Source organism: Arachis ipaensis, chromosome B10 (assembly GCF_059453495.1).
Source record: "Arachis ipaensis isolate K30076 ecotype BB chromosome B10, ASM5945349v1, whole genome shotgun sequence".
In the NCBI taxonomy this organism is placed as follows: Eukaryota; Viridiplantae; Streptophyta; class Magnoliopsida; order Fabales; family Fabaceae; genus Arachis; species Arachis ipaensis.
The window spans coordinates 48,909,900-48,925,470 of NC_142435.1; the positions used below are offsets into that span (position 1 = coordinate 48,909,900).

At 40.4% G+C, this 15,571-nt stretch overlaps 1 non-coding gene across 1 annotated transcript; it reads right to left on the minus strand.

Annotated features, from left to right (window-relative positions):
* Positions 1–15,259: 15,259 nt before the first annotated feature.
* On the minus strand, positions 15,260–15,366 carry LOC148579969 (small nucleolar RNA R71). Its single transcript, XR_015899036.1, has one exon. It is a non-coding gene; the product is annotated as a small nucleolar RNA R71 (small nucleolar RNA).
* Positions 15,367–15,571: the final 205 nt, after the last annotated feature.

Here is a 15,571-nt window from a genome sequence, read left to right on the forward strand (position 1 = left end):
TTTTATTCTACTTCTATCTAACAGAGACTATTTTACTTCACATTCAAACTGTTCTTTTATTGAATTTAAAGATGCAGGGGACAACACATGCTTCTTGTCAAGTGAAAATAAACACACAAGCACACACATAAACTAGCCTACTTATTTAAGGGAAGTTTGAATCTGTTTGAACTAAATGAACACTTTATCAAGACATCAATCAAAAATATTTCTCAACAGTAAAGGTTGAGTATAGATACAACCTATTGATGTGCATTTCTTTTGTTCTTCTTCCTGTTGTGCCCCTTTTTGAGTCTTTAAGCATGGAACCTTCAATTGGTGGTTAACTCCCACTCAATTCCTTGCTACTTCTTCTGATTCAACAGGTTAACTCTGGGCAAACTTTTGTGTCCTTGCTAAAGGTCATGATATTGGGACTAAACAAAAATAGTTAAGTTGTTGAATAATCTGTTTGATTGCTCGGAACTAGCAATGTGCAGGAAGTTAGAATGAAGTTTTGGTGGAACACCAAACTTAGCATCTTGCATTCTCCCTTCAATTGTTTTTGGTGTGCAACACCAAACTTAGCTTCTTGCAATACATAGCAGTTATCCAACACTCTTATTGAAAAAGTTATGAAAAGAAAACTACCTCCGGTTGGGTTGCCTCCCAACAAGCGCTCTTTTATTGTCACTAGCTTGACATCTTTCAATTCTTTTTAAGAGGGCTGTATGTGTTGAACCTCGTTTTCCTTATCCAATTGTCCTCCCAAATACAGCTTTGCTCTGTGACCATTTATTGTGAATTGATTCTTTGTTGCCTCATCTAGCAGTTCAATACTTCCATAGGGGAAAACCTTTGTCACCAAGTATGGGCCAGTCCATTTAGACTTCAGTTTGCCAGGAAAAATTTTAAGCCTCGAATTATACAGGAGCACTTGCTGTCCTGGCTTGAATTCCTTCTTTGTAATCTTCTTGTCATGCCACTTCTTAGCTTTCTCCTTGTATATCTTCGCACTTTCATAAGCCTCTAGTCTAAATTCATCCAACTCATTTAGTTGTAACAACCTTTTTTCTCCTGCAGCTTGGGGATCAAGGTTGAGGAGTTTAGTGGCCCAAAAAGCTCTGTGTTCAAGCTCTACAGGGAGGTGGCAGGATTTGCCATACAATAGCTGAAAGGGTGACTTGCCAATAGGAGTTTTAAAAGCTGTCCTATACGCCCACAATGCATCCTCTAGCTTTCTAGCCCAATCTTTTCTTGTGATTCCCACTGTTTTCTCTAGGATCTTCTTTAATTCTCTATTTGCAAGTTCAGCTTGGCCGTTAGTCTGAGGATGGTAAGGTGTGGCTACTTTGTGAATTACTCCATATTTATGAAGGAGTTTCTCCATTTGTTTGTTGCAAAAGTGACTACCACCATCACTAATAAGACCCTTGGGCACTCCATACCTAGTGAAGATGTGCTTTTTAAGGAATTGGAGGACGATCTGTGCATCACAGGTGGTTGTGGCTATGGCTTCCACCCACTTTGAGACATACTCTACTGCTACCAGGATGTATCTAAAAGAATAGGAAGGAGGAAAAGGCCCCATGAAATCAATCCCCCATAGATCGAACAATTCTAATTCTAAGATAAAGTTTTGAGGCATCTCATTCCTTCTTGTTAATCCTCCTGCTTTCTGGCATTCATTACATTGGTGTACATATTCTCTGGCATCCTTGAAAATAGTTGGCCAATAGAAGTCACTCTGCAGTATTTTTGCGGCTGTTTTTTCTGGGCCAAAGTGTCCACCATAAGCTGAACCATGACAATGCCACAAGATGTCCCTCACTTCACTTTCAGGAATACACCTTCTGATCACTCCATCAGAGCATCTCTTGAATAAGAAGGGTTCATCCCATGAAAATTTCCTTGCTTCGTTGATCAACTTCTTCACTTGTTGCTTAGAGAATTCTTGCGGTATTTTCCTTCCCACTTTGTAATTTGCTATGTCAGCAATCCAAGGTGTTTGCTGGATCTGCAGAAGGTGCTCATCTGGGAAGCTTTCATTTATGGGCTGGGATGCTTTTTGACTTGTTTCATGTGGTAGCCTTGACAGATGATCAGCGACCTGATTTTCAGTGCGCTTCCTATCTCTTATCTCAATGTCAAATTCTTGTAGGAGCAGTATCCACCTGATGAGTCTTGGTTTAGCATCCTGCTTTGACATCAAATACTTAAGTGCAGCATGATCAGTGTAAACCACAACTTTGGATCCTATCAGATATGATCTAAACTTATCAAATGCATAGACTACAGCTAGCAACTCTTTTTCTGTTGTAGTGTAATTTCTTTGGGCCTCATTCAACACTTTACTTGCATAATATATGACATGATACAAATTTCCCTTCTTTTGCCCAAGTACAGCACCAATTGCAATGTCACTTGCATCACACATGAGTTCAAAAGGTAATTCCCAATCTGGAGGTGTGATGATTGGTGCTGTTGTGAGTCTATTTTTTAAAGTTTCAAATGCATGCTGGCAGTTTTCATCAAAAACAAAAGGGTTATCAAGCATTAACAGATTACTTAAAGGTTTGGCTATTTTTGAAAAGTCCTTGATAAACCTTCTGTAAAATCCGGCATGCCCCAAGAAACTTCTAACAGATTTCACATTAATTGGTGGAGGGAGTTTTTCTATGATCTCAACCTTTGCCTTATCAACCTCTATCCCTTTTCTTGAAACTTTATGGCCAAGAACAATCCCTTCGGGTACCATGAAATGGCATTTCTCCCAGTTTAAAACTAAATTAGTTTCTTGGCACCGTTTCAAGACAAGAGTTAAATGGTTTAGGCAAGCATTGAAATTATCACCAAAAACAGAGAAGTCATCCATGAAGACTTCTAAAAATTTTTCGACCATATCAGAAAAAATGGAGAGCATACACCTTTGAAATGTGGCAGGGGCATTGCAAAGCCCAAAAGGCATCCCCCTATATGCAAAAACTCCAAATGGACATGTAAAGGCGGTTTTCTCTTGGTCCTTGGGATCCACCACGATTTGATTATACCCAGAATATCCGTCCAAAAAGCAGTAATAGGCATGGCCGGCTAACCTTTCCAGCATCTGATCAATGAATGGGAGAGGGAAATGATCCTTCCTGGTGGCATCATTCAATCTTCTATAGTCTATGCACATCCTCCACCCAGTCACTGTTCTAGTAGGGATCAACTCATTCTTCTCATTAGTGATGACCGTCATCCCTCCCTTCTTTGGTACAACTTGAACTGGGCTTACCCATGGGCTGTCAGATATTGGGAAGATTATCCCTGCATTCCACAACTTCATTACTTCCTTCTGGACAACTTCCTTCATTGTAGGATTTAGTCTTCTTTGCGGTTGAACCACTGGTTTGGAATTATCTTCCAAGAGGATCTTATGCATACATACTGCAGGGCTGATTCCCTTCAGGTCATCAATGGTCCATCCTAAAGCATCTTTATGAGCTTTGAGTACGTCAAGAAGTTCTCCTTCTTCCTTCTTTGTCAGGGATGAATTAATGATTACTGGGAAGCTCTCCGATGTGCCAAGGAATGCATATTTGAGATGGGTGGGTAAAGGTTTCAGTTCTTGTTTTCGCACATCTTCATTGCTATCTTGTCTTTCATCTTGCTCAGTGAAGGTCTCAGCCACTTGTTCCTCTATTGCCCCTTGATTTCCTTCTTGCTCTTGAAAATTTTCTTCCATTGTTTCTTCCACCAAACTGTCTATCATATCCACTCTTACGTAATCCTCTTGCTCAGGAGCGTTTTGCATTGATTTGAACACATTTATGATCATTTGTTCATTATGGACCCTGAAGGTCATTTCTCCTTTTTCTACATCAATGATGGCCCTTGCTGTGTGTAGAAATGGCCTTCCCAGAATGATTGAGTCATTTCCTTCTTCTTCAGTGTCCAAAATTACAAAGTCTGCTGGGAAAATAAACTCCCCAACCTTCACCAACAGATTCTCCACAATTCCATTGGGTGCCTTGATTGATTTGTCAGCCATGACTAGTGACATCCTGGTAGGTTTAAGTTCTTCTATGGCAAGTTTTCTCATCATTGAGAGAGGCATTAAATTGATGCTGGCACCCAGGTCGCAGAGAGCCTTGTTGAGAATTATCTTGCCAATAGTGCATGAGACTACAAAGCTTCCCGGATCCTTAAGTTTTGGTGGAATACCCCGTTGAATCACAGCACTGCATTCCTCGGTGAGTAATATGGTTTCCCTTTCAAGCCAACTTCTTTTCTTGTTGATAAGATCCTTCAGAAATTTGGAATATAGAGGCATTTGCTCAAGTGCTTCAGCCAAGGGAATATTGATTTCCAGCTTCTTAAAAATCTCAAGGAATTTGTGAAAATGCTAGTCTTTAACCTCTTTATTAAACCTCTGGGGATATGGCAGTGGAGGTGTGATGCTTTTTCCTATTTGCTGCTGCCCCTGAGCTCCTTCCTTTGAGCTATGTGGCTGGTTGTCCTTCTCTTTGAGTTTTTCAGTGTCTTTGTTTGGCATCACAACTTGCTCTTTAGCCTCATCTACCCTTGTTTGATTCTCATCCTCCATTGGTTCTTTGGTGTTCTCTGCTTGCTTCCTTGTAGTGTCATTGTTGCTTATCAATGTTCTCCCACTCCTTAATTGTATTGCCTTGCATTCTTCCTTGGGATTTGGAATTGTGTCACTGGGCAGTGAGTTTGAGGGTCTCTCAACAAATACTTGCTTGGAGAGTTGCCCCATCTATCTTTCTAGGCTCTTCAGGGAGGCTTCCTGATTCTTGGCTACCATTTCCTGGTGTTTCAGCATTTTGTCTATCATGGCCTCCAAGTGAGTGATTCTTTGGGCTTCAGGTGATATTTGAGGTGGGTTATGAGATGTGGGTGGTGGATGGTAGGCATTTTGGTTGGTGGGTTGGTTATTAGATTGGTATTGGTTGATGTTGGGGTAGTTGTTTTGAGATTTTCTGTAGGGGTTTTGGTTAGTCTGCTGCTGGTTGTGATTTTGGTTGCTTCTTGGGTTGTGTTGGTTTGAGTTCCTCTGCCATGGTTGTTGGTTTTGGGCATGGTTATCTCCCCATCTGAGGTTTGGGTGGTTCTTCCAGGATGGATTGTATGTGTCACCATACACTTCATTTGGTCCTTGGTTGTGCATATACTGTACTTGCTCTTGTTGTTGTTCTTCTTGAGTTTCTTCACTCTGTCCCCATGTGGTTGGTGGTTGGCTAGTGTTAACTGCTGCAACTTGGAGACTATCAATCCTCTTGGCCATTTGCTCAAATTGTTGTTGAATTTGCTGCTGCATTAATTTGTTTTGAGCCAGGATTGAATCCACTCCTTCTAGCTCCATTACTCCTCTCCTCTGTGATGGTTGGCGGCCTCTTTGATGAGCAAAGAAATATTGGTTGTTGGATACCATATCAATGAGTTCTTGAGCTTCTTCTGCAGTTTTCATGAGTTGCAAGGAACCTCCAGCTGAATGATCCAAAGCTTCCTGGGATTTCAGTGTTAAGCCTTCATAGAAGTTTTGAAGTTTCTCCCACTCATTAAACATGGCAGGGGGACATTTCCTTATCAGAGCCTTATACCTCTCCCATGCCTCATAGATGGGTTTGGCCTCCATTTGTGTAAATGTTTGTACCTCAGCCTTTAAACTTATAATCCTCTGAGGTGGATAAAATTTGGCAAGAAACTTGGTTACCAAATCATCCCAGTTGTTAATGCTGTCCCTTGGAAACGATTCCAACCATTGAGTGGCCTTGTCCCTGAGAGAAAATGGGAACAGCATCAGTTTGTAACTGTCAGGGGGCACTCCATTAGTTTTGACAGTGTTGCATATCCTCAAGAAAGTGGACAAATGTTGGTGTGGGTCCTCAAGTGGTCCTCCACCAAAAGAGCAGTTGTTCTGAACCAAAGTGATGAGTTGTGGCTTGAGTTCAAAATTGTTAGCATTGACATTTGGAGCCAAGATGCTGCTCCCATAATGTCTAGGATTTGCAAAGGTATAGGAAGCCAAAACTCTCCTCTGGGGTGGGTTGCCATTGTTGTTGTCTTCTCCACCTGGTGGATTGGTTAAATGTTCCTCCATCTCTTGGAATTCTTCGTCTGATTCCTCTTCTCCAACAATATTTTTCCCTCTTTCGGCTCTTCTTAACCTCCTGAGAGTTCTTTCGTCTTGTTCATGAAAATTGGGTATGGTTCTTCTTGTACCTGACATACAAGCAGAGCATGAGAAATGCACAAAACCAGTGACACTTCAATTTACTGCCAGATTGAAGTGTTAGTTAGTTTAAGCAAAAAATCAAACAGTTAGTGGGTTAATCAAAATTAAAGAAAAAGTGCTTGATCTAGATCACCACCTCACTTAATCATTGTCAATCTGATCAATCCCCGGCAACGGCGCCAAAAACTTGATGAGATATTTTGGAGGAAAAATGAATCTCTCCCAAAACACACAAATCTAACCGGCAAGTGCACCGGGTCGCATCAAGTAATAAAAACTCACGGGAGTGAGGTCGATCCCACAGGGATTGAAGGATTGAGCAATTTTAGTTTAGTGGTTGATTTAGTCAAGCGAATCAAGATTTGGTTGATGGTTTTGTGACTTGCAGAAATTAAATTGCATTGAAGTAAAGAGAACAAGAAATAAATTGCTGAAACGTAAAGGACAAGAAATTAAATGGCAGAAACTTAGAGTGCAAGAAATGTAAACTGCGGAATCTTAAAGTGCAAGGAATGTAAATTGCTTGAAATGTAAAGGGGATTGGGACGTGGATTTGCAGTAATTAAACAAGGAAAAGTTAAATTGCATCAAACAGAAGAGTAAAAGGGAATTGGGATTGAAACGGATCTTGAAGCAGTAAAGTAAATGAACATTAAAAGCAAGAAATAGAGAATGTAAAATTGAGATCTCAGGGCCCAGAGACTAGAAAACCAAGTCTAGATCTCAATGCCTTCCTAGATCCAAAAAGAACACTTGCAAAGAAAATGTAAATTGCAAAGAAAAGAGATGAAGAGCAATTAACAGAAAATTTAATTCAATTATGCAGTGAGTAAAGCAGAGAGATCCAAGATTGAGATTGAAACAGAATTTCTTCAATTCTCCAATCCAAGATCCAAGACAAGTGTAATTGAAATTGAAAGCAATAAAACTAAGAGGAAGAGAAGTGAATTTTCCTTCCCCAAGACAAAGAAATTAAAGTTCACTCAATAACAAAAGCTCTCCGAAAACTATTATGAAAATTCCAAAAGGAAAGCTCTCCGAAGAACTTGAATTCTATCCTATTTATACACTTTCTTCAAATGATCTTCAAGCCTTGAGTTGGGCCTTTGCTCTTGGTGGAATTGGGTTGAAAGAGGCCTTGGTTGATTGCTCTTGAAGTTTGGAGAAGAACCAAAGTGAACCAATTGAACCGGTTTTGAGGTTAGCAAAAGTTGGACCAAAAGTTTGAGCCAAAGTTAGAGGTCTAACTTTGGCTCCAACTTTTCATAGCAGCCAGCACAATTTTCTGGTATGAACGTTGGTGCCAACGTTAGGGGTCTAACTTTGACCCTAACGTTGGCCTTGCCTTGTGTGCTAGTGGCGCCAACGTTAGCCACCAAGTTAGGGGGCTAACGTTGGCGCAAACTTTTGCTCCTTCCTCATTGAATTTTCATGTGCCAACGTTAGCCTCCAAGTTAGGGGGCTAACGTTGGTGCAAACGTTGGATGGCCAGGGAGGAATTCATGTGCCAACGTTAGCCTCCAAGTTACGGGGCTAACGTTGGCGCAAACGTTGGATGGCCAGGGAGGAATTCATGTGCCAACGTTAGCCTCCAAGTTAGGGGGCTAACGTTGGCGCAAACTTTTGGTGCCCAGGGGAGAAATTTTCAAGTTCCAACGTTAGCCTCCAAGTTAGGGGGCTAACGTTGGAGCTAACTTTTCAACCAAAAGTTTGTGCAAAAGTTTGATGCTAACTTTAGGTCCAGCTTCTTGCTTCCCGGTTCAATTTCACTTATTCCATTGTCCTCTCTTCACTCCTAGCCATTCCTTCTTGCTTCAACCTTTCTCCAAGCTTTCTTCACCTATCATTAATCAACCAAACTCATCAAAGCTATGCTCAAAATCATGAGATATTCATTCTTTCATAATATGCAACAAATATAGCATAAAACCTCATGAAATGGCATGAATTCATATATGGTTGGTTCAATCAAGGGAAACATGAAAATCTACTCAATTAGCTTGCTTGTAGCTCAAGAAAGTGCATAATTCTAATGAAAACAAAAGAAAAAGACTAGTTAAAATAGGCTAGGATGACTTGTCATCACTGAGCAGTTGCTCCTCTTGTTGAGAGGTAAGTTCTCTTGCAATGATAACTGGAAATTTCTGATTATCCTCAAGGTATGCATACTTGAGGTGTGGAGGGAGGGGTTTTAATTCTAATTTTTGCTCATAGCTAGGCTCTGGATCATCTGGGGCTGGTGATAATGGTAAATGGTTCTCATTGTTTCCAGAAAGTGTCCCCACACTTGGACCTTGCTCTATGTGCTTCTCTTTCATTTCTTCTTGGTGAACTTCAGCTACAGTTTCATCAATAATGTCGCACTGGAAGATAGAATGGTCTTCCAGAGGGTGCTTCATAGCTTTATTTAAACTGAAACTCATTGTTCCTCCATCTATCTCAAAGGAGTAAGTTCCTGAGAATGCATCCAGCTTGAACTTTGAAGTCTTCAGGAAAGGTCTTCCAAGCAGGATTGATGATGGTCTTCCTGAGTCATTAGGGGGTATTTCCAGGATATAGAAGTCAATGGGAAATGTGAGCCCCTTAATGCTCACTAATACATCTTCAGCAATTCCAACTACTGTAATAATGCTTTTATCTGCTAACACAAAACGAGCTGCCGACCTTTTCAAGGGAGGGAGCCTCAAAGTATCATATATAGAAAAAGGCATTATACTAACACATGCTCCTAAATCACACATGCAGTCAGAAAAAATTACACCTCCAATGGTACAGTTAACCATACATGGACCTGGATCACTACATTTTTCAGGTATACCCCCCATTAAAGCAGATATAGAACTACCTAAAGGAATAGTTTCTAATTCATTAATTTTATCCTTATGTATGTACAAATCTTTTAGAAACTTTGCATATTTAGGTACCTGCTGAATAACATCAAAAAGGGGAACAGTTACCTCAACCTTTTTGAATATCTCTACCATTTTGGATCAAGTTCCATCTGCTTTCTGGGCTTCCTTGCAAGGTGTGAAAATGGGATAGGAGGGGTGTTACTTGCAGCCTCTGCATCCTTTGATGTTTCATTCTGTGGTTGAGCTGCTTCTTCTTCAACTATGTTTCGTACGTCCTCTTCTTCTTCAGCATCTTCCACTTCCACTACATCCTCAGCTGGGACGTGTTTTGGTGAGCTTGGCTCCTCATGGTTCCTCTTCTGCAATGTGGTTCCGGACCTTAAAGTGATGGCATTGATGCCACCCTTTGGATTAGGTAGGGGTTGAGAAGGAATTCCACTGGAGCTTGAAGGTTGGTTAGTGGAATTTCGTAATAAATCTAATCGGGAGACGAGAACTTGTAAAATGGTAGTCATACCATTTAAAGTAGAGTTCAGCTGCGTCTGCATGTCTTGTTGCCCTTGTGCAAGAGAATGGAGCATCTCGTCATTTGATGAGGAATTGGAGTAAGTGATTTGAGGAACTTGTTGTTGGTTTTGCTGGGGTCCTTGGGATTGTCTTAAGTGAGGTGCTCTGTAAGGTTGGTTCTAATTCTGCTATCTGTTGTTATTATTGTTATTCCACCTTTGGTTTCCATTGTTGTCTCTGCCTCCTCTATTATAGTTGTCCCTCCAACCTTGGTTGGAGTTGTCTTGCCATCCTTGGTTATAGTTTCCACCTTGGTTGTAGTTGCCACCTTGTTGATTGTATCCTTGCTTTGGGTGGTCATAGAAGTTATGAGTGGCTGCCACAGTGTTGTCTTCCTGTTGGAGCTGCGAACATTCATCAGTATAATGACTATAATTAGCACAGATCCCGCACACTTTTTGTGGAACCAACTGTTGGTTTTACTGTGGTGGGGAAGGCTGAGCTTTATGTGTTTGTTGTTGGTTTAACTGCATTTGCTTCAGTAGGTTGGTCATTTCACATATGCTTTGGGTAAGAGCAGTAGTTTCAATGCTAGAGGAAACCTCAACAACAGCTTTTGAGTGGCTACGCCTCTGCTTGTGATTCCTAGTGGACTCAGCTAAGTCGCTGATCAGTTGCCATGCTTCATCTGCGGTCCTGTACTTTTTCAGGGAACCATTACTAGCACCATCCAGTGTAATCTTATCCTGGGGGTTCATGCCTTGAGTGAAGTAGCTGATCAATACCAGCCTATCAATCATGTGATGGGGACACGCGTCCAGTAGATTGTTGAAGTGCTCCCAGTATTCGTAGAGAGTCTCAGATTTGCCCTGAACAATAATTGAAATCTCTTTCCTCAATCTGTCAGTAACTTCAGCTGGAAAGTATTTTTCCAAAAATTCTCTTCTAAGCATATTCCAGTTAGTAACAGTTGCTTCAGGTTGGGTGTAGTACCATTCCCTCGCTTTTCCCTCAAGAGAAAACGGGAAAGCAATTAATAGAATAGAAGTTTCATCTGCACCATGACGCCTAACAGTAGAACAGGCTATCTGGAAATCCCTAAGGTGCTTAATAGGCTCTTGAGCAGGTAAGCCATGAAACTTGGGCATCAAGTTGATTAGTGCAGTCTTCAGTTTGAAATCTGCAGCCAGATTTGGATGACGCACTTGATACGGTTGCAGTGTAAAATCTGGGGCTCCAGCTTCTTGGAGAGTAATCCTCCTAGGTGCTGCCCTATTACCTGCACGTGAATCAACTGAATCAGTAGTAAATGAGCTTGTCTCGCTCTCAGATGGCGGTTCAGATTCGCCCTCCGATGAGACTGGTGAATTAATAACAATCACTTCACCACCCTCAGAGGCTAACCGACATCGAGCGCGCCTAATACGTGAAAGAGTTCTTTCAATTTTAGGATCAAAAGCGGCTAAGCTCGGATCAGGCAATGAACGCCTCATTCAATGAGAAAAACATATAGCTCATGGTAACAAAATAAAAATAAAATATGCGAATAAAATAAAATATGTACACTTATTAATAATCTAGCACACTATTGCAACTCCCCGGCAACGACGCCAAAAATTGATGCGTGGCAGAAGTTAGACTAATTAAGAGAGTCTTAATAAGAGAAATGCGTTGCAAGTATAGCTCTCAACCAGCTAAAGTCTGCCTCACCAATTTAAAAGGGTTGTCACAAAATTTAGAATTAAAAATACTGGGAGTATGAGTCCCAGGTCGTCTCCCAACGAGTTGCAGGAAAGAGTGCTAATTTATCAATTAGAAATTTTTTTCAGAAGGTTTGAATTGGATAATGAGTAATTAAAATAATTGTAAATTAAAGCAATAAAACTAAGAATTATTATTAATATAAAAAGCCTTGACTAGGGAGTTGATTAATCGGAAGTTCTATCCTTGTTGGAATCTTCTCAAGTGTAATGTAAAGCGGTTGTTGTTTTCACTTAGTTAACCCTTACTGAGTAAAGAAAAGTCAAGTGATGGAACTAATTCTTATCCACAGATCCTAGTCATTTCTCTTGGGAAGGTCTAGCGTTAGTAGATACAGAATTAGCCAACAATGTTCAGTTTAACCAAGCACTTGAGCATTCCAACTCAAGTGTCACCTCTTAATCAACTCCCATGTCAAGTAGAGAATCTACTCCATTGACATGGAATTAATATTCATAAAAATATAAGAAGACATAATAAATTAAATAGAGTAAAATATAAAACTAAAATTAATTAAAAGTAAAAGTAACTCTATAGATTAATAAATTCAAAATGCAACATACTTATTTGAATAGGGTCAATGAGCAATGAATAAAAGTAAAGGAATAAGGAAACAAACTAAAGTGATGTCTTCACGGAGGTAATGGCCCTTCAGCATCCAAAAATCCAAAACAAAAACATAAACTACTAATTGATGCCAGGGCATTTTGGCCAGTTTCACTGACCTTTTCTTTACTGTTTTAGGGTAGTTTCATGCATTTTTTTAGAAAATAAGCAAGTTTTGGGTAAAATTTCACTTATATCTTGATTCAAGCAAGCATGGTGCACTTTACATGATTTCATGAGAATTTGCATGAATTAAATGACAAATTGGATGATGCATGTCTCACGATGAGGATTAGAACTTTGATGCACTTTATTGCTTGATTTCAGGACAAAGGAAGCAAGAGAGAACCACGTTAGCAGCCACGTTAGTCTAACTAACGCGACCACTAACGTGGAATGGGAGCTAGCTTACAACGTTAATGAGAAAAGTAATCGCCAATAACTTCCTCGAAGCCATCATAGCCCACGTTAAGAGTCACGTTAACTAAGTTAACGTGAACTCTAACGTGGAAGAAGAAAGTGGAGCCAACGTTAGTGACACTCATCTTTATTACTAATGTTGGACCAAGCTCATATAGGCCACGTTAAGGGCCACGTTAACTTAGTTAACATGGACTCTAACGTTGGGAAGAAAAAGAATGGCCAACGTTAGTGACACTCACCTTTGTCACTAACGTTGGACTAAGCCACTTTGAGCCACGTTAACTCCCACATTAACTTAGTTAACGTGGAAGCTAACATGGAGAAAGCAAATAATCACCAACATTAGTGACACTCACCTTTGTCACTAACGTTGGAATGAGCCACAATGAGCCACTATGAGCCACGTTAACTCCCACGTTAACTTAGTTAACATGGAAGCTAACGTGGAGGAAAAGATGATGAGACAACGTTAGTGACACTCAACTTTGTCACTAACGTTGAAGATGGCTATCATCACCATGTTAGAAGCTACGTTAACTTAGTTAACGTGGATTCTAACGTGGGAAGTAGGGGCATCTTGGAACGTTAGTGACAAAGGTAAGTGTCACTAACGTTCTCGAAGGATTGGCAAGCCTACGTTAAGAGCCACGTTAACTAAGTTAACGTGAACTCTAACGTAGGGGGAAGAGTGAACTCTCAACGTTATTGGAAAAGGTGAGTCCCAATAACGTGTGTGAAGGACCAAGAGGCAACGTTAGTGGTCACGTTGGTGCCTCTAACGTTGAAGTTAACGTGGATCATCCCTGGGTTAGGAACGTTAGTGAAAAAGGTGATTGTCACTAACGTTCTCGAACCCACACTCTCACTTAACATTAATGCCACTAACGTCCTGAGCTAAATACCCTGCTTACCTCACACTTTCTCTCTGCAAGTAAAGCTAAGCCCACTGAAGAGGATAACTGCTTCAAACTCAAGATCCAAAGGCCCATATCCAAGACTTGAAGAACCAACTAGAAGATCAGAAGAGTAGTATATATAGGGGTAGTTTTGAATTAGAAAGAGAGCTTTTTTGGGGGAGTTGGAAATTTGAGAACTACTCTCTGTATAATTTACTCTGCACTTCTAGTTTATTTTTCAGAATGTATCTTCCATCTTTGTTTTCCATTTCCAGAGCTATGAACAACTAAACCCCCTTCATTGGGTTAGGGAGCTCTGTTGTAATTTGATGGATCAATATTAGTTTTCATTATTCTTCTTCTATCTTTTCTCTTGATTTTACTAGAAAGCTTTCAATCTTCATCCAATTGGATAGTTATCCTGGAAAAGAAGCTATTCATACTTGGATCTCTTCTGAACCTTGGAAGAGGAATGAAGAGATCATGCTAGAAATGCTTTCTCATGTTGGACCAAATTGGGGTTGGAAGGATACGGTGACTATAATTCTACCAACACTTGATTTGGGAATGCATGTGGTATAATCAGTGACCATACTTCATCTCTTCTCATGAGCAATTGACCAAGGAATTGGCTATCGATCAAGATTTGAGAGATTGAATTACAAGGAATTGTAATTTGATCACTTAAGATTGCCAAGGAGATCAATGAACGCATTGATTGAGGAAGAGGTGAAAATGAACTTGATCCGTAGAATGCAACATCTCCTAAGCCCAATGAATTCCCCATTTCTGATCTTACCCATTCTCTTTAATTTCTGCAATTTACTTTTATGATCATCTTCCCCATTCCCATTTAAGAATCTGTAATTTACTTTCCGTCATTTATTTTCAGCTCTTTACTTTCAGCATTTACATTTTCTGCTATTTACTTTCCCGCCATTTAATTTCCTGCAACTCTCAAACCAAATTCTGCTTCACTCAACTAGAACATTCCTCTAATTAAAATTGCTTGACTAATCAATCCCTGTGGGATTCGACCTCACTCTATTGTGAGTTTTTACTTGACGACAATTCGGTATACTTGTCGAAGGAAAATTGTTAAGAGACAAGTTTCCGTGCATCAAGTTTATGGCGCCGTTGCCGAGGATTGATTTTGTATCAACAATGATTAGATTGGAGGATAACTAGATTGAGCATTTTTCTTTTGTTTGATTTAAATTTCTGTTTGAGTAATTTACTTTCAGTTTTAGTTATTTTCTTTCCTTTACCCACTACTTCTCTTTCATCGTTATTTACAATTCAGTTCACTAACCCACTAACTATTTGATATATTGCATCACTCACACTAACAGCAATTCTAACAAGAATAGTTTCTGCATCTATTTCCTTGCCTGTGCCTTGTTGGTTGTATGACAGGGAAAAGAAGCGGGGCTTCAACTTCATTTGATTCTGAACCTGAGAGGACCTTCCTTAAATTAAGGAGGGAAGCAAGAGGAAAACGAGTAGTTGGTGCGGAGGAAGAGGAGGAATACTTTGAACCAGACATGGAGGAGAATATGGAGAACCATCATGAAGAAGAGGCTCACAACCATGGCCGAGAAAGTCCAGCACATCAGGCTGGGCAAGAGAGAAGGGTTCTGGGTTCGTACATCAATCCAAACCCAGGAAATTGCGGGAGTAGCATCCAAAGACCAACCATGCATGCCAACAACTTTGAACTAAAGCCACAGCTCATCACCCTTGTTCAGAACAATTGTTCATTCGGAGGGAGTGTCCAAGAAGACCCCAATCAACATCTGACCACCTTCCTGAGGATATATGATACTGTGAAGTCTAATAGTGTTCATCCTGATACCTATAGACTACTTCTGTTCCTTTTCTCACTCAAGGACAAGGCATCTAAATGGCTGGAATCCTTCCCAAAGGAGAGTTTAGCAACCTGAGAAGATGTGGTAAACAAATTCTTGGCAAGATTCTATCCTCCTCAACGGATCAACAGGCTGAGAGCTGAGGTGCAAACCTTCAGGCAGCAAGATGGTGAGACTCTATATGAAGCATGGGAGAGGTTTAAGGACCTGACAAGAAGGTGTCCACCAGATATGTTCAATGAATGGGTGCAGCTGCACATTTTCTACGAAGGCCTTTCCTATGAATTAAAGAAGGCAGTAGACCACTCATCCGGAGGATCTCTGAACAAGAAGAAGACCATTGAGGAGGCCATAGATGTTATTGAGACTGTAGCAGAGAATGACTACTTCTATGCCTCCGAAAGAGGCAACACTAGAGGAGTGATGGAGCTAAACAATGTA